Source organism: Amblyomma americanum, chromosome 4, assembly GCF_052857255.1.
Source record: "Amblyomma americanum isolate KBUSLIRL-KWMA chromosome 4, ASM5285725v1, whole genome shotgun sequence".
In the NCBI taxonomy this organism is placed as follows: domain Eukaryota; kingdom Metazoa; phylum Arthropoda; class Arachnida; order Ixodida; family Ixodidae; genus Amblyomma; species Amblyomma americanum.
Window position 1 is genome coordinate 189,315,926 of NC_135500.1, and position 23,287 is coordinate 189,339,212.

Below are 23,287 nucleotides of genomic sequence, written 5' to 3' on the forward strand. Positions count from 1 at the left end.
TCGTACAGGTGATTCCCGGCTTCTAACCCCACCTTCGTTTTGCTACAGGCTTTACGGTTTGCATAGCTGCGTTTGCGGTTTAGAAGGGCGTGCATGGGGGTGTTCGTCTTTTGTTGGGCTGAGCCCCGCTTTCGTATCTTCTCGGGCGCGTTCTTTTGCGGGATAAGTGGTTTTAAATCACCGCTCTTTCTCGGTTCTTTGCGCTCGGCGTTGCTTCTTCGGTAGGTTCTGGAGATTGTACCGGCGCTGATGGAACGGTTTGGGGGGGGGTAGTTTGCCTAAACGGTCGTTTTGCCGGGACGCGCTGTTTTGGGAACGCGAAGTTCGTCACGGGAGAACTGTGGCCGGCCGCGAGCACCGCTTGCCGGGCCTCACCTTCGTACACTACTGCGAGGAGTGGGGTGGGAAACCTTAACCTACCCACTGAAACAAGACCAACTGGTTAACGCGGGGGTGATGTAGAGGTACGGGGTGCGTATGTATTTCGGCGGTCTTCGCAAGGTCAGAAACATTTGGAGGCGGTCATAGACTGCGTTGCGCGTTGACCTTGCTCTGTTAGTACCTTGCGTGCACTGGCGGCCGTATCTTTGTGATTTCTCGTTTGTAGTTCGCGGCACCGCTGAGATGGGTTTCCTCTTTTCTTTTCTGCAGACGCTGTAGCGTTCGGAATTGGATGCCTCCCGAGCCAGCGTGCGATGCTATCGGTAAGTCCATGGCACCTCGTTTCCACTGGCATTTTGTATCTACATGTATATACTTGTGGTTGCCAGACGTTTTCGGGGCGAACATTTGTCTGGGGTACGTGTCAAATGGTGGAACCTATCGGAAACGGCGCACGGTGATATCATCGAACTGCTGTGACGTGTGACCTAGTGGTTACCCGCAGCGTTGGCACAGTTCAGGGGGTTAATAAGCTGTTAGGTTGCCTCGTGATTTTGTCACCGAGGAACTAAGTAGGTCTCCCACATTTATATCACAAGTACGTTGAGGCGTTCCCTGGAAGAGGAGAATGGCCTCAGAATAATAATAATAATAATAATAATAATAATAATAATAATAATAATAATAATAATAATAATAATAATAATAATAATAATAATAGGTTTTTGGGGAAGGAAATGGCGCAGTATCTGTCTCATATATCGTTGGACTGAAACGCGCCGTAAGGGAAGGGATAAATGAGGGAGTGAAAGAAGAAAGGAAGAATAGGTGCCGTAGTGGAGGGCTCCGGAATAATTCCGACCACCTGGGGATCTTTAACGTGCACTGACATCGCACAGCACACGGGCGCCTTAGCGTTTTTCCTCCATAAAAACGCAGCCGCCGCGGTCGGGTTCGAACCCGGGAACTCCGGATCAGTAGCCGAGCGCCCTAACCACTGAGCCACCGCGGCGGGTGGCCTCAGAACGCCCGTCTCTTCTCGCTATACTAGCTGCGGTCAGTTAGCGTCGTCGTCCTCCTGAGCGCACCGCGCTGTTTGTTCCCAGTCTGTTTGGAAAAAAGACTAAGCACCATCCAATCACGGGCAAAGTTCACAAGGCTGTTCGTTCGCATGGTCGGCTGACGATGTTTGGCGCCGTGACTTTCGTCGTTAAGCGGCGGACGCCCGCGAACTCGGCTCCTGATTGGACGGCGCTGCGGCTCTACCACAGCGGTGAACGCATTTAGTTAGACGGGGTCACCGTGAATGCCGATCCCATTCATTCACGGGATCGTGGCGCCGCGTTGCGCTCCTTGTCCCATTGACGAGAGGCGCGCACAGCCGCCGGCGCTTCTCGTTCGTCGGTCGACCCGCGCGCTGCGCCCGGGTCTCGACCTTTTTCCTGTTCTTCATCTTCCTTCTCTCCTGAAAAGTTCCTCTTGGTGAGGGAAACCGGGCGCGGCGCCGCACGGAGTCGGGGAGGGGAGGGGGGCATCCGGCCGAAGCACCACACGAGAAGGTTCGCGCGCGCGCATGTGTGTGTGTACTATTCGCGCGAGATTCCTGCTCAGCCTGAGGCGCGACGCACAACGAACTGCCGTTGTTCGCTCCGCGAGCAGTGAGAGCCGCGGCTTTTGGCAGCGGCTCGCCGTTGTCCGCGGAGTCGTGCCCGAATTAGGCCCCAACCCGTCGGCGACTGTGGCCTCCGTCCTGGGCTTGGTTGTGTATGCGCCGCGTCCTCGTAGTTTCGTGCACTGCAGTGTAAGGCCATTGAGAGCGTGCCGAGAAACGCCTCGTTTGCACTCCGCGCGATGAGAGCTGCGCGTTAAAGTGGCCGCGGCAGCGAGCGTGTTTCGGAGAGGTTGGCGGTGCGTATTCTAGGCGGAGGTGCGTATAGGCGGACACTGGAGATGTTTCAGCATTGCGCAGACGTATGCTAGTAGTAGTGGCACTAGTAGCAGTATAGTAATAGTAGTAGTGGCAGTAGTAGTAGTAGTAGTAGTAGTAGTAGTGGTGGTGGTGGTGGGGGTGGTAGTAGTAGTAGTAGTAGTAGTAGTAGTAGTAGTAGTAGTAGTAGTAGTAGTAGTAGTAGTAGTAGTAGAGGGCAAACAAAGCGCAGAAAAAAAATCCGGGAATCCGCGTTTCGCAAGCTTTTGTCTATGAATGTAGTACATAACGCTTGCCCGTCGGACGCAGAGCGCCTCTGGAGAGAACGATGCGTAAGCGACTTTAGGAAATGCGCCGAAAGCTGGAATGTGTGGCCAGGAATTACAGGTGACAATTGCTTGTGCTCTCCCCAGTTGGGATTTGGCCCGCCGCTATGGCCACTCCAGGAATGGATGGATGGGTGGAAAAAACCTTATTTAGCAAAAGAATTCGATGCCCGCAGGCCTCCTGGGTCTCCGAAGGACCCTACCCACTGTCTAAACGGTAATGTGGTGTTGGTCCATGACGTATGCAATCCGGCTGACTGCGATCTTCTACATGGCCAGGTCCGCTGACAGGCCTCCCAGTGCTCCCAGGTTCGGAGAGGGTGCGTCCCTTTAGGAGCATGAATCCGGAGTGCGTGCAAGGCGAGGCGTGACCCTTAAAAAAACGGTCTATAGACAGTCTATAGACTTCTTATAAACTGTATTGCCTTCCTATAGATATTTCATATTGTCTACTCATAGCCTATAGACAAGTCTACTAAATGTGTATGGCCATAAATCTATAGATTGTCTATAAACTCTCTCTAGAATTTGTATTGCCTATAGACTGTTCTCTAGGGTCTGTCTATAGAGAGACTATAGACTTCATAGACAGAAATCAATGGACAGTCTCTAGACTGTGTAAATAAATTTTTCTAAGGGGAATGCCCCCTTGCCTGTCCCGGGAGCGTTTTGCACGCCTGTCCCGCGCGCTCGCGTGAGCGTTTGGCGGCGCCATGAGTGCGTACCGAGTAATAGAGGGGCTTTAGTACAGAGCGTCGGCTTCTTTCCGCCGAAGCCATTGTTTTGCAACGCCGGCTTTGTGTCCCCCCCCTCCCTTACTTCGTGCGGACGCTCGCGTCCGGGCGGCGAGCACTCCGAGAGGCTGACGGACTGGCGGGGTTTGCGCAACTGGCGCTTCGCTTGTCGGCCGTCGTTTCGGAGACAAAGACGCATCCAGTTCGGCGAACGAACGTGCGATGCGCATCGGCTCGACGGGGGTCACGTCCGTCCGAGCCCTCTGGGTGTTGACCCACGGAGAGGGCCGGCTGCGGGCGCGTCAGTGTCGGTACATGTATATATAGCTCGTTTCGGAGTCTGCTGTCTCGCTGTTCGACACTGAGTTCACTGGCCGGACGCATGTGCGCCTGAACGTGGTGCTGCATGCGGGCCACTGTCGTTGAGAGCGACCGTATATATATATATCCAAACTGCACCGGAGGCGTTCAACGAACTTGGGAACGTTCAAAGAGAGTAAACTTTATTTGTCCGATATGGTTCTGTCAGCTGCCTTGGCGGCTTTCCGCTCGCGGCTCGCCAACCACAACCGGTGGACCGGCCGGCAGCGGGTCAGTCAGTCGTTCCTCCCACAACACAGGTCTGGGGTTTTGGTGTGTTGAGTTGTTAGGTAGATTTTTACCTGCCCATGACATGTGCAGGGCACAATGCAGGAGGCCATTTGCAGAAGGGGCACTCAGGCGCGAACCTGTCTGGGTAAGGTCCGATCGAGGTGATCCGCTCTCCCTTCTCTGGGATTGTTGGAGTGACACGTGCGGCTATAGGAAAATAATTATTAATAATAAAAATAATAATTGGCTTTTGGGGAAAGGAAATGGCGCAGTTTCTGTCTCACATATCGGCGGACTCCTGAACCGCGCCGTAAGGGAAGGGATAAAGGAGGGACTGAGAGAACAAAGGAAGAAAGAGGTGCCGTAGTGGAGGGCTTCAGAATAATTTCGACCACCTGGGTATCTTTACCGTGCACTGACATCGCACACGGGCGCTTTGCGTTCCGCAATTGAAATTATTCCGGAGCCGTCCCCTACGCGGCACCTCTTTCTTCCTTTCTTCTTTCACTCCCTCCTTTATCCCTTCCCTTACGGCACGGTTCAGGTGTCCGTTGATATGTGAAACAGATACCGCGCCATTTCCTGTCTCCAAAAACCAATTTTCTTCCATCTAAATGTGACCGCCGCGGTAGGGTTCGAACCAGGGTGCTCCGGATCAATAGCCGAGCGCTCTAACCACTGAGGCACCGCGGCGGGTAGTGAAGACAGTCGGAGTTCAGTTTCAACCCGTGCGTTTTGTGTTGCCGGAGTCCGCGGCCCGCGCTGCTTTTTGAAAATGAAATGAAAATTGGTTGTTGGGGGGGGGGGGGGGGAGTAAATGACGCAGTGTCTGTCTCAAATGTCGACGGACACCTGAGCTGCGCCGTAAGGGAAGGGATAAAGAAGGGAGTGAAAGAAGAACGGAAGAAAGAGGTGCTGTAGTGGAGGGCTCCGGAATAATTTCGACCACCTGGGGATCTTTAACGTGCACTGACAGCACACGGGCACCTTAGGGTTTCGCCTCCATCGAAACGCGGCCGCTGCGGTCGGGCTAGAAACCGCCGTCTTCCTTTGTGTCGCCGCGTTGAGCCGTTCATCGTGACGGGCGATCGCCATTGAAGAGGATGCGGCTGAAAGCGTTACGCGAAGGCGCTGCCGCTGGATGTTCGGTTTGGCGCCGCGAGTCGTGGGCGCATACACACACACGCACTCGGCCAGCGAAGAAGGGTCGCCCGGCGGCGCCGAAAGCGGAGGGGGAGAAGGGGTCGGCGGGCCATTTGTCGGCGTTTCGACACGCTCGTCGCGCTCTCCACGGGGCGGCTCGCAGGCTGGCGCTGCAGCAGCGTCTGCGGCGGCGGCCGGTGCCGGGCTAACGCCGGGCGAGCCGCCCAGCGCTGCTTGGCGGCGGCACCGCCGACTGCCAAAAGCCATCGCGGAAACCGGAGTTTGTTGTCTGCCGCGCCACCCTGTCGCCGCGCGGCACAGCAATCATTCGTTTCGGGGTGCCGAAAAAGCCGCCTCTGGTCCTCGCCGCCGCGCGTTGTTCTTGTTGCGCCATCTGCCGTGACGGTTTTGTTTTGGTGGCTGGAGGTACGAGTTGTTTTTTTTTTTTTCTGTCGAGTGGGCGTCTGTACGTGTGTGCCGCGATTACGCCCTGCATGGGTCCGTGGAAGAAATAAAGGGCCATTCGCAAATGCGTGCCGCCTTGTTTGACGACAGGTGCCTTTTTCCGGATGACGTATGGCCGTTGTAGGAGCTGCCGTAAGAGCGTGTTGAATATTGTTCCGAGCGCCTCTCTGGCTGACAGAGACGTGTCGGGTGATGCGTCGTCGCGGAACATCGCCCAATTCCGGGATGGCGGTCTAGGCGTGACATTTGCGGCAGATATCGCTTCTTGCGGATGTGATCGTTGTAATTTTTGCACTGTCCTTGCGTACGTTGACGTTTGGCGCTGTATGGTGATTCAGCGGCTGGGAGATTTTTTTTTTCATCAACTCTTTTCTCCTTTCTCATCAGTCATCGCGACGAAAATTTTCCGTTGCGCACCGGGAGCTTGTGGACGTCGGCGTATAGGCGTAGTGGCTGGTACGGGAGCGTGGATACAACGAGTATACAGTGCATTAGCACGCAAAGAGATACACGTGGCGTCCAACTAACGCCGTTTTCGTAGTGCATTGCCCTGTAGGTTGCAAGTGGTGGCTGTCGCTTTCGAAGATGTTCGGCATTATTTAGCTACGTAAAGAACTGTTACCGCTTCACGTTGTCTCTCTCAACCCTCCTCCCCATAGCAGAGTGGCAGGCTACTGCAGTCTCTCGAAAATACCTCTGCTTTCAAGACATCAGATAGCTGTCTCTCTTTCTCTCTCTTGTTCATATAATAATAATAATAATAATAATAATAATAATAATAATAATAATAATAATAATAATAATAATAATAATAATTGGTTTTGGGGGAAAGGAAATGGCGCAGTATCTGTCTCATATATCGTTGGACACCTGAACCGCGCCGTAAGGGAAGGGATAAGAGAGGGAGTGAAAGAAGAAAGGAACAATTAGGTGCCGTAGTGGAGGGCTCCGGAATAATTTCGACCACCTGGGGATCTTTAACGTGCACTGACATCGCACAGCACACGGGCGCCTTAGCGTTTTTCCTCCATAAAAACGCAGCCGCCGCGGTAGGGTTCGAACCCGGGAACTCCGGATCAGTAGTCGAGCGCCCTAACCACTGAGCCACCGCGGCGGGGCTCTTGTTCATATGCCGTTTGTTCTTTCCGTGCCGGCAAACGCAGCACCTGTTACCGTCGGTCTGCCACTGAGCGCGCGACACGCAGCACACGCACTGCTGAGTTGCTTCTCTGGGTTGTCGAAAAATCGGCGTCCAACGACGGTTTGGCCGTCTACGTTAACGACTGTCCAGTCAGTGTGGTCGCATTCCATCTTTCCATGTCAGCGCGCGTATATGTACCGGCTAATCGCTACGATTAATCGCTTCTCCCTCTGACGCCCGCCCGTCGGCCTGCGTTATAATTCGTGTCCCCGGGACGCCGTCGACTCCCAATTTAGATATAGGTCTCCCCGGAGGGCCGACGCTTTCTGTCGCGACGGCGCCGTAATTGAGACGATGGCGACCTCCCACGACCGGTGGACTCTTAGAGATAAAACGGCCGCAGCGGCAGCAGCATCAGCAGCAACAAAAAGAAACCCGACGCTCTATTTTGTGAGGGTCGGAATGAGTATTCACGGATGTCTTCGTGAGCGAGAGTTTTGCTGTCCCTGCGTGGGAGACGAGGACGGCGTCCTTGCGATGGGCGTGTGCTGGTCGGGATAGAGACGTCGTCGGGGTGCTCCATCCACCGACAGGCTTATACACTAATCCTGTCGGGCGCCGAAATTGAAGCGATACGGGGGTCCCACCTGTTGTATTTTGTATGTGTAGTACACACACGCAGGCTGGCCGCCGACAGACTGTCGTGCGAGCTGAAGGTTGTGTGTAGATGCGAGCGAGGATCTCCCTCCCCGGCGTCAGCGCGACGTCCTCGTTCGGCGCGTCGACGATACGGGGCCCCTTATCGGCAACGGGAATGACGGATGCGCCGCTGGCCACCGGAGACTCTCCGCCGGCGACCGGGGCGGATTAATCAGCGCGCTGGCGACACGCCAAGGCGCCGCTTGGTCCGCCCTCTGGTGGCGACTCTTTTCGGCATCGCGTTAAAGCCTTATTTCGTGCGTATAGACTGCGGTACACGCCTGCGGCTGGGAGCGTTGGTATATACGCCGAGTCTTGGAGGTTTATCTACATGTGTGGACGTGGATCAGTCGTGACAGTGACGGCCATGATTTTCGGTGGCGCTTCAATGGTCTTGAAAATTCAATCCAAAGCATGAGCTGAACACGAGAGCTGGCGAGACCGATAGCGGCGGGCGCTGAGAACGGGCAGGAGCTTGCTCGCATTGACGGTGCGCCAGGAACAGTAACGAGAGCAGGCGACCGGTATGCTGCGACGAGGACGCGTTCCTTCAACCGTTCATTCTTCAGCACAATAGCCAAACGTGCGAGTTGGTGGTACATATTGGTGGCAAACAGCGCAACGACGCGGACAGAGTGGAAGAAAATACAGGCCAAGTTGGCCACTTTGTCTATAAAATGTACTGCTTTCCTTAAATAAATTTCAGCTGTGAGTCAGCGCTTGTCCTGTATTTTCTTCCACTCTGTCCGCGTCGTTGCGCTGTTTGCCACCAATACGATCATTCTTGGCTTATTCAGGCTTGTAATAAGGGAGTTATTACTCATTGGCGTCCACCCAAGCGCAGCTACGAGCTACAAAGGAAAGCTATACAGAGTTCACAGAAAGTTCGTAGTTAAAGAAAAATTCGTCCTGGTCCGGAGCTCGTTGCTAAAGGGACTGATCCGGTGAAGCTGCGGTCCCGGGTTCGAACCCCGGATCATGACGAATGTTTCTTTAACCACGAAGTTTCCGCGAAAGCTGTACAGGTTTCCTTTGTAGATTGTAGCCATAAAGCTGCGCTTGGGTGGATGCCAAAGAAAAATTACTCCCTTATTACAAATCTACTCCACCTTGGATCAACTTATTCAGTCTTGCATGCTATCGGCTGCATTGGGACGCGCCTGTCATCGCAACGAGTGACAAGTGTGAAGCAAAATCTTGTGCAAAAGTGTTCGTAACCAAAATAATCATTCAGCGAAATCGTCGAATGCAAAAGACCTTGTATATGCAGGTAGGACGGCGCTGCAGCCAGATAGAATCAGTGCTGAGGTTGAATGAAACATCGTAGACCGCGCTGTTTGGGTAATAAGAAAATGAACTCAACGCGCAGTTGGACACAGTCGGCAACAACGTCTCGGGGCGAGCGAAAAAGAAGCAAGTCCAACAAACCAAGCGAGACGCTCACACGAGCGTGTTTAGTAAAACAAGATTCGCTTCATGGAAGCCACGAGCCAGTTCAGCAGAACTCTGTCACGAGATGTCGCGCGAACATTGCTGGTTCTTTGATTCGTCAAAAAATGGAGATCCCTAGAAGAAGAAACCCGCCGCGGTGGCTCAGTGGTTAGGGCGCTGGGCTACTGATCCGGAGTACCCGGGTTCGAAACCGACCGCGGCGACTGCGATTTTATGGAGGCAAAACGCTCAGGCGCCCGTGTGCTGTGCGATGTCAGTGCACGTTAAAGATCCCCAGGTGGTCGAAATTATTCCGGAGCCCTTCGCTACGGCACCTCTTTCTTCCTTTCTTCTTTAGAGACTTTTAGTATAGCGTACGCAGACATACGCAAAGGCGTACGCTATAAAATAGCGTGCTTCGTACTGCGCATGCGCTAAACGCTATTCCAAACCGAGGTTTAGCGTACGTGCGCGTTACGTACGCTATTTCTCGAATTTAGCGTGCGTGCTCTTGCGTACGCTAGGGAAAATAGCGTTGTCAAGATGGCGGCGTCCACGTCCCCCGCTTCGGAGAGAATTTGTCAATGTTATTGGGTTTTTAGGCATATTCACTGCTTTAAATGGCACACGTGATATTCGCTTTGCCTCGCCTCGCCAACAGCATAAAGAAAGAGGGATAAACTTGCCCAATTTTCGATTCTGTGTAACGATTCCGCAGCTCTTAACCCTAACAAGACAGAACCGACTGTGGATTGCCTTGATTTGGATTCTTAAGGAAATGTTTGGAAACCATTTGGCCACGCAACCGGCTATCTGCGTGATGCGACTTGGATAATCTTGGCCATGCCTTGGCTAAATAGAAAAAACTTTGTCGCAGCATATTTTCACAAGTTAACACCAGATGGCGCCACTGCAACCTACGCTATCGTTGCGTTCAGGTTGGCATACGATAAACTAAAAGGGGTCGTGCGACCTCCTCTGTTACCTCCCGCTAAATGCTTGCGTATAGCGTACGCAAGCGCTCATACGCTATACTAAAAGTCTCTTTTCACTCCCTCCTTTATCCCTTCCCTTACGGCGCGGTTCAGGTGTCCATCGATATACGAGACAGATACTGCGCCATTTACTTTCCCCCAAAACCAATTATCATTATTATTAGAAGAAGAAGAAAGGGGGCATGGCTTCTTGGCTTCGAAGTGCACTGCGCTAATGGGAAGTGTAGAAGCGCAAAGCAAGGAACCCTCCGCTCGAGAGCGAGCGAGGCACGCGCGTTCGCGTTACCTGACGGGCGATTGCCCGATTAATGGGGCTATTCACATCGCGCCAGTCCCGCTGGCGACCTGCCCATCTCTCGCTGCGCTCCGCCGACTGCGCTCGTCCCGCGCAAACTGTCGTTGAACGGGACCTTTTGTGTCTCCGCACCGCTCGTCTCTCTGATTACCCCCTACCCCCTCTCTGTCTTTGTGTATACAGCGCCTGATCATTGTTCGGGCGTTCATTCGCGGAGGCAGCTTTCTTCTTCGCTTTTTTTTTCTGTGTTCGTGTGCGCACGTGAATGCGTCAAGTCAACGTGCTGAAGAGCAGTCGTCATCCATTAACAGTCCTCATGAATGGGCCAATGAAGATTGGGGGAAATCACCGTCGAGGTCCGTATACTATGGGCGAAAGTGTACTGATTCTGTGGTAGAGGGCTTTCGGGGGAATTCGATTAACAGAAGTGATCGAATCGGCCGAATTTAAGTTACCCCTGCCTGATCTCAGCGGTGGCCTAATGGTTTGAGCACCCGCCTCGTGTGCGGGAGGTGCGGGGTTCGATCCCCATGGAGTACCGCCGGGTACTCATCGCGGTGATACAATGGGTACGAGCTTTCCCCTGGCCTGGTGCTCGGCTTCTTTAGGGTGAAATGCTTGGGAAATGGGTCTTCGACCCCACCTTGAGAAGAAGGAAAGTACCTTGTGCCATGGCGCTATTTGGCCTCAGATGCCCTTGCGCTATAATTAATAACAATAATCATCATAAAAGCCGCCGCGGTGGCTCAGCAGTTATGGCGCTCTGTGACGATTCGTGCACATGCACCGGTGCCACGGCGAGCCGGTCAGTGACTTTTCCTGGAGACGGTTGGCCGCGCCGTCCTGGCGTAGGGTCGCAGCGGAGAGACATGACCATATTTGGTTGTGGCGGAGAAACATGACCATATATGGTAACCGTCGACGGCCCTGTCGAACGACGCTTGAGTGTCCCCGTCATTATGCACCCCTCGAGAGCCACGGGGGAGTGGACAAAGGCGCGGCCACGGCTGAAGAAAGAGGCAAAGGCTTTAAAAGCGGAAGCCGACGGGAGGAAGGGGGAGAGCGATCGGGGCGAGTGGACGAGAGGGCCGGAGACGGAGCGAGGCAGAAGACTGGGGCTGCGCATTGACCTGAGCCCGGGGTCTAGCCGTCGCTAACGTTCGACCTTCGCCAACGCGCCTCCACGCCTGGCAGCTCATACAACGACCAGCCGAGAACGAGGGCAGCACAGCCAAGAGGAACTCCCAGCCCGGCCGCTGCAGACAACCAGCCATTCATCGAGCCCGTGCCACACCACGCTGACTCAGCCCCGGCGACGACGAGCCCAGCTTCTGTCCCGTAAGCGGCATCGAGCCAGATGCTTCAATTAAATCACTTCAAAATCATTCTGGAGTCTGTGCATCAATCTCCTCATGCCCAGTGTGGACCCAGGGCCATTTTAAGAAACTGGTTCATCACAGCTCGGCTGCCGACACGAAAGACGCGGCTTCGATCCCGGCCTCGTGTTTTCGAATTTCGATGGAGGCGAAATTCTAGAGGCCCGTGTACTGTTCGATGTCAGTGCACGTTAAGGAACCCCAGGTGGTCTAAATCTCCGGAACCCTTCACTACCAACAAGCCCGCTCTTCAGGCCTTCACCACGGCGCCCCTCATAGCCCAAATCACTTTTGGGACGTTAAACTCCCATAACCGGTAACCCACACACAAAAAGAAATAACGCAGTTAAATTTTCCCTGTCGAGTTTACCTTTGCTGGAATTAGCTGGCGAGAATGACTGGGACCTCATGTGAAATAAATGGCGGAAAAAAGGGACAAGAAAATAAAAAAAACACCGCCATCACAATGCTATCTCCTATTTGATGCTTTCTTGATTTCTTTTTTTTTTTGCGGGATTTTTCTACGAGTCCTTCGCTGCCCGAGGCGATTTTGACGTCCTTTTCCTTTCAGCCATTTTTCGTTCCTTTACCGCCGCGGCGAAGTTCAGCACTTCGGCTGCACGTAAGGCGAAGATTTCAAAGTGCCCATTCTCGTTCTTCTCTTGCGCGGCCCTATTCTGAACCCCGCCCCTCGTATTCACTTCACAAATAACGCGCTTGGCGCTCGCCAGCGCCAGGCAGAGAGCGCGCGCGAGAGCCGAATTTGTTCTGGCGCTAATCGGGGTCTGTCACGCGATCGCCTCCCACACCACCCCCTTGCTCGCGTTGAGAGTCGGGAGGCTATTCCAGGCCTGTCGTCGCCTCGCGCGGCCGGAGGAGCCAGTTTGTCTTGTCAACACACTTCTACCCCGCCTGTGTGCTAAGCCGAAAGTCGTCGATTTCTCTAGCACCCGCTCCCTCTCACGCATCCAGTCGCTGTTCCTATCATAGCCTTGGGGGACGGAGTCGGCCTCGCTTCGCGTGCGTACAGACATACATACCGACCGCAAGCAAGCGAGCTCCGCGTGGGAGGACAGCTTTCCCCGCCGCGGCTCCCCCCCCTCCCTATCCCGAAGCTTCACTACTCTCTGTCCATCTCGATCTCGCCGCAATCCGAAAGAAAGCGCGGGCTTCCCCCCCCCCCCCCACCCCCCCCCCCCCGACTTTCTGATAAGTGTTGGCGCGGCCCCCACCATCGTTCGTTAGCGCGGCGTGGCGTTTCCCCCTTGCAGCGGCTCTTTACACACTGTCGTGGTCAAACGCCGACGAACGCTCCGTAGACGATTTCGAGCCCGGGAGGTGTCTCGGCGCGTTTCTCCTTTCTTCAGTTTTTTTTTAATTCTTTAGCGTGAACCGAAAGCGGGCGAATCAGTATAGCCATTTGAGATAGTACAAATCCGTGGTTGCGCCGCTGTATCTCCACGGCGCGGTATCCGTTCGCGGGAATATGGATCGCCGCTCAATTCGGACAAGTCGCGCGACTCTCTCGAGTTGTGCTTGGTTGTTTGCTGCGAAAAAAAAAAACAAGAAAGGAAACGGTGTAGCCGTATGAGCAGCGCTGCCAGAGAGCCTCTTCGCTCACATCTATTATTCGTGAGTTTCTGGGGTCGTGTCTATTCAGCTGCTCGGTGCTGGCGCAAAAACCATCGGCGGAGCCAGTGTAAAGTCAAGGGAGATGCGGGCGTCGGTGGGAAGTCTATATATTTTTCGGCGTCGGCCCTGTGGCCTACATTGGCTGAGATTGATCTTGTGCGAGCGTTCGCTTGCTCGTTCGCTCGGGGATCGGTGCCCTCTCGAGGCAGCTTCGATTAGCCTTTGGAAACCTCCGCTGATCGATAGCGGCCCGTGCTCGACTCTGCTTACTTGCTAGCCGCCGAATGTGGCGCGGCCGATAAGGTCCCGCGGTCACATATTACAGCGGATAACTGCTGTTCCTCCCCGGTGCGATGTGTATTGCATTGAGCGTGTACGCATACATACGGAGCCGATCAGGGACAGGCGCGTTCGTACACACTTGCTGCGGAGTGTGTGCGCCGCCACCTCCGATTCGTCGTCTCGTGACGCAGCCGTCTTGGTGCTCATTCTTTCTTATCTTGTACGTCGCGCGGTCTGAACTTCGTCTTCGATTAGGCTTTTGGGTCCCTTATCCGACAGCGCTGTGCTCGGTTACCGAGTTCACGAGTGTGGGGATTGTTGGAGGACACGTTGCGGAATGGCTTTTAAGTGTCCTGCGGCGCTGGCCTCTTGGTCGAGCAGCACCAACGCCGTGCATATAAGAGGAGCTTTCTCACAAGGCATTCCTGCCCCGTAGCCACGGCTTCTTCAGTCATGGAATACCGCGGGCTGGTGGTGGAGTGCGCGGCATTGCTGCACCGAGGAGCCTGAAGGCACGTGGGCTCGGTGCGCCTGGCTTGAGTGCACGGAATTGTGGGAATGGGCCGAAATGATTAAAAGGGACAGTCACTCACTGAGCGTTCTGTTTGTAGTTAGCAAGGCCTGCAGTCATTTCGGAGAGCGAGACTACGGCCTCAAATGTGGGGCAACTGTAGTAGCTGCTACCCCTTCGCCGCGGTGGGTGTCAACAGTTCTTGGAGTTTCTTTCTACCAGTAGCCTACACGTTGTGCAGACTTGTGACGCATTTTCGCTATTGGCGGAATGGGCCGTAGCTCACTCAGCCGAAAAGCAAGGGCGACTGCTCTTGTGGCCTCAACATGAGCCATAATTGGCTACGTTTGCCTATACTACCACCTTAATATTGTTAGGGCACACTCCGTGTCACTGCTCGCTGTAACAATCCTATTCGGTTAGCACACGGGACGATCTATCGGTTACTCATATACTGAGTTGGTGGCACACCTCGGTTAATTTGACCTAGGCAGGGCAAGTGCACTGGCTGATAATAATAATTTTTTTTTGTGGGGGGGGGGGGGGGAGAGGAAACAGCGCAGTATCTGTCTCATATATCGTTGGACACCTGAAGCGCGCCGTAAGGGAAGGGATAAATGAGGGAGTGAAAGAAGAAAGGAAGAAAGAGGTGCCGTAGTGGAGGGCTCCGGAATAATTTCGACCACCTGGGGATCTTTAACATGCACTGACATCGCACCACAGCACACGGGCGCCTTACCGTTTTTCCTCCATAAAAACGCAGCCGCCGCGGTTGCACTGGCTGATGAGGTACAAATTTACAGCCAGATTATGAAGCGCGACTCTTTCCTTCCCCTCCACACAATCTCTCTCTCTTCACCTCTCCGCACGCCCCCTCCCTCTCTCAGGGTGATGTCACACGGGTGGAAATCACTCTTTCAAATCTCGGTCGCCGTCGTGTGTGTGGGGGGAAGCCCCCCTCACACTAGGTTCATTTTCTTGACTCGCCGCTGTGTGACGCGGCGGTCGTCCTGGTCGTCTTCGTCGTCGTCAACGGCGGCGTGATGAATGGGTTCGTTGTCCCACATTTGCCTTCCCAGCCTGCGTGATGCCGCCGCTGCCTGTCGCGCGTGCTTTATGGAGCGCAGGTCCATTCTTTGTTGGAGAGCCAGGGACTCTTGCTTTCCTTTGCTTCTTTCTCTTCTGTGTGTGTGTGGGGGGCCCGCATCGACAAGTGAGAAAGGCGCTTGTTATTCACGCTGGTCGGCTTTAGCATGGCAACTGTGTACCACCTACCGTTTCCCACGCCTTCGGTTTTCTGCCCCCCTCCCCCTCTCTCACAGGCGGAGGGGAGAAGACAGATACACAAGAAAAAGAACACCAGCCAGTAGTGGGCGAAACTTGTGAAAAAATTGAGGGAGATACAGAGAGAAAAAAAAGAGTGGTTTTTGAGGAACAGGAACGGGACAGTAATAATCTTACTTCTCAGTGGACACTTCAACCGCACCCTGAGGGAAGGGAGCGAGGTGGGAGTAAAATAAAGAGAGAAAGGGGTGCCGTAGTGGAGGCTTCCAGAATAATTTCGACCACCTGGGGATCTTTGGCGTGCACTGACATCGCACTGCACACGGGCGCCTTAGCGTTTCGCCTCCATCGAAGCGCGGCCACCGGGGTCGGGTTCGAACCCGGGTACTCCAACTGAGTAGCCGAGCGCTCTAACGACTATAAGCCACCGCGGCTGACAATAGAAGCAGGAACGTATTTGAGTAATCGTGCTGTTATTAAAGTTGACGCGAGGTAAAAGACAACGCATTGAATGAGCCAACCCATCTTGTGGTATGCATTGTTTATTAACACTTCCAGGCCCGAGACCCTCGGTTCGTCGGCGTTCTCGCGTATATATAGAACACCGACAAGCCCCGGTCAAATTTCGCTTCGGTCATTATACTATCTTAAGGTAGGCTTGAGCGTTACGCGTACCTAGCCGAAAGCCGGTTAAACTTATTTTGCGTGGCAGGTAGGTAAAAACTTTATTGACTCATGAAGGAACCAAGTGAGGAGTAGTGGGGGGGGGGGGGGGGGGGAGGGGGAAAAGAGGATCGTGGCAAGTACAGAAAAAAGAGAGGCGAAGCTGCAGGCGCGTGTTCGTGCCTGCTGGGCGAGGCTATTTCAGGAATGTGTACGCCTTTGCTCTTGTCCCATAACTTCCACCTCGCAACGATATTAGCGTATGCTAAGCTGGAGTGGCTGTCCTTCAATATGTTGTTAACCATTTGCTATCATTATCATGGTCACCAGCGCCTCTGCTCTCCTTTCAATCGACCACGATTTTTTATGGACGAATGGAGGGACGGTGCAACGAATGTAGGCATTAAATGCACTCTTGCAATAAAAACGAAAAGTAGGCTTGGCGGCGACGGCACTGGCGTCGCACACATTGCAGTCGTCAATGGAATTACCGCGGCAATTGGCAGCGCTCTGTTTAAGTATGACATAGAGCGTTCTAGATAAATGGCGGGCATATTGCCGGGAAGAAAGAGCGCCATATGTGGAGATGAGGTGCCGACGTCATACTTCTTTCGGACGCCATCTGGCGAGACTTGTACGCACTTGTCTGCTTTTTTTTTTCTCCAAACATCGTGTGCGTAGCTATCGTTACATCTGTATCGCCTTCTTCAACCGGAAAATGGCTGTTTTTTTTTTAAAGTGCCGTTGAGTTGCGAGTCTGGAATGGGGAGGAATATGTGTACACCTCGCGTGCACCTCCCCGGTATCCGCGATTTTCGGTTCGAAACATCATTCCGCTCTTCGCCCTCCTCTCCACAGCACCAAGTCGCGCTTACTGTCGCAGCCGCGTAGTCTTCCTCCTGAAAACCGGCGGCGGCAGAGTTCAGCGGAGCGAATAATTTACGCGGTGATCCCAGGAACAGGGCCGGATGAACGCCCGAGCCGCCGCCAGCGGCGGCGGATTGCAGCTCCAGGCACGCCCTTTTGCCTCCTTTCCCGGGAACTTCAGTGACATTTTTGCGCGAAAGGTGTCGCTTGCGTGTGCACCGCGCAGCTTTAATGCGCACTGCTTTCTTAGAGAAGTTTGTTCGGACGGCGCCGCGACGCTCACTGCCAAAGTGCTGACATGTATATATACTTTACGATTGGGCGACTCTGCGCCGTGCGCATGCAGATATTTTCTGAGAGAGCCAGGCTACTGCGAATATAGCACGAATTTGAGTGCAGCGCTGCGGAAGCCCAAAGCCCTAGAAGGCGGCCATGTGCTTGCTATCCCGCTCTTCAGTGTTAACGGAGTTGTCACTTATCAGGGCCAGGGTGCTCTCACTTCCGCTGGCTGGTGTGCAAGGACACAGTCGCATTCATTGCACTTCTAAGGATATATACATTGAGATCATTTGAAACAAATGCCCTTCACTGTGCAAGGCGACGGCATTAGTCACATCGAATTTACACAGCAGCGAGATATTTTCCTGAACCATATGTGCTGCATTCACAGTGCTGCATGCAATTATTGTCGATGCATTTTTTTCTTTACTATAGCACCCCTCCTGTAACGCCTGCGGTCGCTGCGGGGCAAAGTCTGAATAAAGAATAAAGGATTATACTCACAGAGCTCGCCCGTCTCTGCAATCTTTTTTTTTTTTCGCCGTGCATGAATCACATTCGTATTCTGGCACTTATCATTCGCTTTAGGAAAAGCTGGGTGGCTTGTGTGCGTTTGTGTGTGTGTGTGTGTGTGTGTGTGTGTGTGTGTGTGTGTGTGTGTGTGTGTGTGTGTGTGTGTGTGTGTGTGTGTGTGTGTGTGTGTGTGTGTGTGTGTGTGTGTGTGTGTGTGTGTGTGTGTGTGTGTGTGTGTGTGTGTGTGTGTGTGTGTGTGTCCATGGGCTTAGCTCTGTCCGTCAGGCTTATTTGCAGAATGGAGGTACTGGCATGCCGCGCCAAGGTCGTGAACTTGGGTGACTAAAGGGTTCATACTGGTTCGAGGTGTCGGGTGCTTGCGTGTCATTCGTTGTTTGTCAACACGGGGCCAATGAACCCGCTTTCGTTAGTGTATGGGACGAGAACTCACGGCGGCTGTCACCTCCGGTTCCTGTCGTTGCTTTTAGTTCCCGAGCCGAGTTCCCCGTAACTTGCCGCGGCCCTCTGGAGTCCTTCCACGCTTGTTTTTAGTTTTTCCTGTCGTCAATTGCGCGTGCCGGGTCAACGCGCACGTGATGCGTTGCGTCGGAGTGCGGCGACCGTTGTGCGTCATGGTAAGAGTCATCGTTCACGTTTGCGGAAGATGTAGACGAAAAGAAGAACGTGGCGAACAACGGATGACGCGTGTTTCTGAAGACTTCAGAGTCGCAGTGGGAGCGTTCACGCACCGTTGAACACTTACGTGGGAGGCCGGTGTCGTGCTTCACGTCCCATCATCTCGCGCAGCGTTGAGAACGTGAACCCGATGCGTAAGTGGCGTCACGTGACCTGTAGACTTCGCTGACTCGTATGCCTCGCCGCAAGAGCAGTAGTGTGTGCCTTAGCTGACTATATGTCAGTGGAGTGACTCAGGCAGTTGTACGGTTCTTCAGGGGGGACTGAATGATACGTATTACATCTATGAGGAACGAGTGAAAAAAAAAACACAAGCACCAGAGAGGCGAAACGCTAATGCGCCCGCGTGCTGTGCGATGTCAGTGCACGTTAAAGATCCCCAGGTGGCCGAAATTATTCCGGAGCCCTCCACTACGGCACCACTTTCCTCCTTTCTTCTTTCACTCTCTTTTTTATCCCTTCCCTTACGGCGCGGTTCAGGTGTCCGCCGAGATTTGTGAGTCAGATACTGCGCCATTTCCTTTCCCGCAAAACCAATTTTCCAGAGAAGGCAAACAGGACAGTGCTGGACCCGGCGCTTTCCCGTGTCCTCCTTTCTCTTGTGTTTGTGGGGTGTTTGCATGCGTGAAAAGGGTCAGAGGCGGGCTTTACCACACGAGTCTGATTTAACGAGTCCCTAGCCGGCTAACACAACGGTTTGATCCAAAACCCTTTTCTCAAGCATTTGAGCCTAGAAAAGCAGAGTGACATGCGGTGGGAAATATTGTACCAATTAGAAAACCACATGGTGTCCGGCGGCACTGGGGATCCAACCCAGCGTCGCCCGAATGCAAAGCGGATGCCACAGGGCCACCGCTTCGGTTCGCGGCCGCCGGACTATTCATCACGTGTGTCAAGTAGCCCCGCATCGCTGCTCCGGTTCATATTATTCTTCATATTTCTGTAACGTACCCACCCACGGCGGCGACGAAGGCTTTTCGCTGATACTCTGGTATTTGCCGCTCACACCGTTGCCGCTCAAACCTTTTGTAGGCGGATAACGACAAGCGCGTACCGTTGGTCCTTTGTGCGGCCTGTACATACCTTAATCTCTGTATATGGATACCACATGGCACTCTGTATACATGTGATTGATCCGCTCAGGCTCTATTCATGGCGCCCTTTTTCATCTTCGCGTAGCCGTTCTGCCCCGTTTCGCGCCTCACGATGCGCGTATGCTGTATACACGCAGCCGCTCGGCGGTGTGTGAGCTCCTCCGTCGGGGGCAGGAGCTGCTTGGCGTCGGTGTAATGGCGCGGGGCACCTCCCCCCCATCTCGCGTGAGCGGTTGCGCGTAACCTGGATTCTTCTCGAGCGGCGTTGCCTCCATTCAAGGCGCACGCCCCCGTCTGCGCCGCTGCTGAAGTGCCCCCCTGCGTGCCGGGCGGCGGCACCTTATCGTCGTCGAGTACGCTGGCCGACCTCGCCGCCCTGCCGTACTCGTCTGCTCCTTGAAGTCCGTCCCGCGCGTCAACGACACGACGAGCTGCTGTCGGTTGGCCACGCGACGCGTGGTCTGCGTGCTTTCTTTCTTTCTTTCTTTCTTTCTTTCTTTCTTTCTTTCTTTCTTTCTTTCTTTCTTTCTTTCTTTCTTTCTTTCGTTCTTTCTTTCTTTCTTTCTTTCTTCCTTTCTTTCTTTCTTTCTTTCTTTCTTTCTTTCTTTCTTTCTTTCTTTCTTTCTTTCTCATAAGAGAACATGAGCCGCCACGAGCGGCAGCCAACGTGAATGACGTTTGTCGTGACAGTATGAACACACCTACTCAAGTCAACATGATTCGCACCAGCATATGGAGGTCGCTTTGCACTCTGACGGAAGCTAACAGTATAGTACTTGCACTAAACTGTAACCTGCTCTTTTTCTTTGGGCGTGTACCCTTACACGGCAGCTTTCGTGGAGTGTCTTATCAGGCAGAGAGAGAGAGAGGTGAGGAGGAGAAAAAATTATCGGAGGCTGCAGCATGTGGGTTCCGTCAAAAAGAACTCCTCTAAGCCCCGTTGGTGGTGCGCAGTGTCCGAACAAAGCCAAGCACTGTAGGGGAAGGAGGGCGGGTAAGGGAAATAAGGGGTGGGGGGGGGGGGGGTAATGACATGGTTACATCAGTGCTGAACATGATTTCTACCTGCCCATGATCTCCGTTTTGAGTGACGGATGCGGTCGAGTGAGGACAGGTCGCGCCTTCTGTTTCTCTCAACGGTTTAGTGTTCAATCTCCACAAAGGGCCGTTGGCTCTACCGACCGGAGAAGTAAACTACTTTGCAGACTGAGCGCTGCTGCCTTAAAAGAAAAACCCACGGCCAGGCAGAGGCCGCACGCGATGACTGCGTAATGAACTCTTCACGGAGCGGCTGCAGCAGCTGGGTGCGGGGGTGCGCGTGGCTGTCCGTGTGTTTGAGTTGGCCGCTCCGCCGCGCCACACTGTAGCAGCGCGCGCTTTTCGTTTCGCGCGCTTAGGGAACGTTCCGTGGCGACGACGGTCGCCGTTCGCCGATTCCTGCCGCCGCCGCGAGCACGTGTGGGCGCTGGTGCGGGTCGACGCGTGAGCTGTTTTCGCAATTGGTCCCCTCCTGCCCTGCGCAACTTGCGACGGCGCTCGGGCGAAGCTCGCTTGGCCCCCTAATGGACCGTTTTATTACGCCGTCACGCGGTGTGGGGGCGTGGGACGGGAGAAGCCAAGACGATCGCGCCCGCTGCTGCTGCTGCTGCTCACGTTCCCAATCCCGCAGAGAGACGGCACGCGGCAGAGGAGGCCCGCTAGAAAACCAATGCGACTGCTCTGTATGCAGAAAGTTGGCTTGCGAACTCACTTTTGTGCTCAGGGGTCGCAGCTTGAGCGAGCTAAGTTTATATGCTTCGTTTTTGGGAAGGAGTTGAGGTGACGTGCAAGACCCGCATAGCGCTGAAGTGTGGTATGTGCCGTCATCATATATTGTTGAGGAAACAGCACGGAGAGAGGACGTTGAAATAGGCTGACACGACACTGGGTCAGTCTACATGTGTCGTAATTTTGCGCTCTTTTTTTTTTTACCGTGGTCTCCCATCGACTGTCTCAACTCAAAGCTTTTCATATATTTCTGGTTTGCTTATGGTTTACAGGGGTTTAACATCCCAAAGCGGCTCAGGCTGTGAGGGACGCCGTAGTGGAGGGCTCCGGAAATTTCGCCCGCCTGGGGTTCTTGAACGTGCACTGACACCGCACAGTACACAGGCCTGTAGCATTTCGCCTACATCGAAATGCGACCGCCGCGGCCGGGATCGAACCCGCGTCTTTTCGGCTCTGCAGCCGAGCGCCATAACCACTGAGCCACCACGGCGGCCTCTTTCTGTTTTGTTTTATTCGCTTTCTTAACTTCGTAGGGAACCTGGGTATGCAAAGGAAGATTCGTTATCTCAAAACGCATCTGTTTGCCTTGAAACTCTCAGAGGCCGTGCAAATCGGCGCGTTCGACTCTTATCTGTAAAATAGACTGCAGGCTCTGCTGCGCACACACTGTCCCGCAGTAAGGGCGCCGGTGCCAGCATTTAATATCTCGCTAACAACATAGTTGTCTTGAGCATGCGTTTTATGCCTGGCAGTAAACGTGGATGGCTGCTGTGCCGACGCATTGTTCGTGATAACATTGGCGGATGAGGGCAAAAGAGTCTATGGACGGAATACAGCCTCTACATTACGAGCATGGTTTGTTCGAAGCATAGAAAAATTCTACGGGGACGCCTAGGCCACCTTATGAGCGAAACGCGACAGCATTAGATTCCACATATGTCGCAGCAGCTTCTGTTGCAACTTCTGTGCGTGTTTGCGTCAGTTTCTCGGCAATTGTCGGTCCGTCAACCGCCATATTCGAAATGCTAGCTAGCTGCAGTTGCAACTACCCTCTGTGCTGTGATCGTGGTGATATTCGCGTATGTCGCATTTCGTTCTGAATTTTTTTTTTTAATTTCGATTCTCTATCTAGGTTGCTGTCTAGTAACTATAGGTTGCTCACAAGCCGGTGCGCAGGTTGTGATGACGCTACCAGGTCACGTGACCTCTCTCGACATTTCACTCTCGACCAATAGGCGAACTTTGTGACACCGCACGTCGTTATGGTTTTGGTGTTATGACGACACCTCAAATGCTATCGCGTAAAAAAAAAAAAAGATGAATAGCGAAGCGGCAAAAGAGTGACGCCAAGTGACGTGAGAGGGGAAAAGTAGATGGGATAGCGTAAAATCAAATGCGAAACATTCGCACTGGATGGCAATATTCGGCCGACGCAGATGTTTATGCGAACCGTGTGCGCAGGCCCGGCTTGCGATACGTCGGAAATGGCTGATTTGTGGAGCCTTTGTTGCAGTTCGGCTGGAAGGCGGAAACCGAGCAGCGCCGTTCTTCTACGAGTGAGCAGCGGCAGGAAACGAAGCGGCACACTTTGCGCCAGCGGGGGTCGCTATAGTCTGTTTATTTCATTCTCCCCCACGCGCTCGCCTTCTTCGTTGCTCCGTGAGCGCGGCAGATGTACGCGGGCTGGATGGGTTTTTAATACGCCTCACGCTCGCGGAGCGTGCATAATCGCCAACTTTCTCCACGTGGGCTGGAAACAACGGAGGAGGAGAGAGAGAGGGGGGGGGGGGGGGGGGCGCCGTGTGCGTCGTGCAGCGCGCGTCATGAGCGCCGACCGGCAGGCCAGGCCGGCCGTCCCGCTTTTCTTCTTTCTTTTCGTTGTTTTTTTGTTTTTCGTTAAAACCTCCCTCTACACTGGTTGCCACTATGCCCCGAGTAGAACAGCTACGGAGGCGTCTACGTACGCATTAGAGAGCGCGTGCGTTACGCGCGCTCGGCTCACAGGGCGGCGCTCACGAAATTGTCAGGAAGTGCGCGCGCAGTGAGCGAGTGCTGGCCGGGCGGCGTGCGGTGTTTGTTTGCGCGCTTCCCCCCCTCAGATCTGATCTGCGGCGGCGGAGGGAACGGGTGCGCACGCCTCCGTTCAAGGCGGCGGCCGCGCCATTGTTCGTCGCAATCGGGCCGTGACGACAGAG

At 53.9% G+C, this 23,287-nt stretch overlaps 1 protein-coding gene across 2 annotated transcripts in view; it reads left to right on the forward strand.

Moving 5' to 3' along the window:
- Positions 1–23,287, forward strand: part of LOC144128865 (uncharacterized) — a 148,431-nt gene that overhangs the window by 71,755 nt on the left and 53,389 nt on the right. The window contains exon 2 of one of the 2 annotated variants that reach the window (XM_077662638.1): positions 652–704. The exons of the other annotated variant lie outside the window; for it this stretch is intronic. The gene's annotated coding sequence lies outside the window, so the exon portion shown is untranslated. The remainder of the gene's footprint in view (positions 1–651; positions 705–23,287) is intronic. 2 annotated transcript variants of the gene reach the window in all.